This window comes from Wasmannia auropunctata, unplaced genomic scaffold, assembly GCF_000956235.1.
Source record: "Wasmannia auropunctata unplaced genomic scaffold, wasmannia.A_1.0 LD336097.1, whole genome shotgun sequence".
NCBI classification, from domain to species: domain Eukaryota; kingdom Metazoa; phylum Arthropoda; class Insecta; order Hymenoptera; family Formicidae; genus Wasmannia; species Wasmannia auropunctata.
This window is the reverse complement of record NW_012026793.1, coordinates 938,591-940,091: the sequence shown is the minus strand read 5'-3', so window position 1 is coordinate 940,091 and position 1,501 is coordinate 938,591.

Genomic DNA, 1,501 nt, shown 5'->3' with positions numbered 1-1,501 from the left:
TGCGAGGAACTCGCGTTCAGACTTATCGTTCTCGTTTTGTAATTCGGCTATCGCCGAGAAAGATTCCGTATATCCCGGCGCCCCGTCTGACTTCGCGTATCGAGATATTCTGTTGCAGGACCGTCGCGCCACGCGCCCGCCGAGCGCCACAGCCAAGTCGCCTCATGTAATTGTGTCGTTCCCGTCCTTGTGCGCGTGTGATAATTCGCGTTTTCGAGAGGGCCTTGTGCCCCAGTTACGGGATTAAGAGAGTTTCCGGGATCACGGGATCCCGCGGGACATATTAGTTCCCGAGTTTCGATTTCGCTGTGTCGATCACGTTGCCCGCGTACGCCGAGCGCTCCGCGCCGGCGTGCCCGCGAATATCACGCCCGCACTGCATGCTTTATGATTTCGCATGTCACGCGGATGGGCATGTAATCTGCGAGTCGTACCGCCGAAAGAGAAACCGCTCTTAAATTTCCGTTTCCGAGACACGATCTTGTCGTACGATCGTGAAAAGCGCGAATTGCGAGTCTGTCACGCCGAGTACGCTGCGTTGTTGCGCGTCTCAAGTATTTCCGTCGGTTACCGTATTCTCGTCTGTATTTCTGAATGTAATATTCGTTCGCTCAATACACTTGTTATTTTCTTATTGTTATTAATTACTGTCGATTCTTTCAGCCTATTCTCGCTCCCCGAACCTTGACCGTTTTCCCTCGAATCACCCCCTTTACCATTATCGTAACTGAGCAACCGGTTATAGCCGTCCTTGTCCGACCGCTGTATCGAATTCGCACCTGATCGCGTGATTAATTTTCTCTTGAGTCATTAGATTTCCGAATAACGAAATTTTTCAGTAGAGAGGCACTCTCTATAACGTGCCTGGCGCCCAACTTTATTCCCGTTTTCGATAGGCGAGATGCCTGAGTCACGGTTAATCGCGCATTAGATTTCTTTATCGTTTTCGCGGAATTACGCGGGTCGGACTAGCGACGAAGTTGCACCACGCTCGTGAGTGCGGTCGCAAATTTGGCGCCCAACGTGGGGCCCTGAGAAAAATTAAAGATTGAAATTTTTGTTACACCCCGTATTATCGGTCTTGGGAGCGAGAATCTTATATTTCTCTGTCTATATTTCTGTGCTTATTTTCTATGTTGCATGTGCTTTTGACATTGTGTGCGAATCTTTGCTAATCTCTTTTCTTTACAGCAGTGTTAATTGTGCGCGTCGCGATTCGCGTGAGATATTTGAGTTTGTTAGTGTGACCTTGGAATTTCGGGGAAAAATTCATTTTGCTTTTTCGGTATTTTTGAGAACTTCGCGAGTGCTGGCCGTTTCAGGGGAGAGATTATTTCAGTTACGTAACGTTTCCGTTTTCTTTCGTTTTCTTTTGTGCGTCCTTCGTTAGGCGGCGAACGGCCGTGTCATTGTTTTCGCATTCCTTTACGCTCCACTGCTCGCGTTCGAGGTATTAAGCCCCGAAAATTATTGCCGCGTATATTCCGTTTCAGTGACCGTG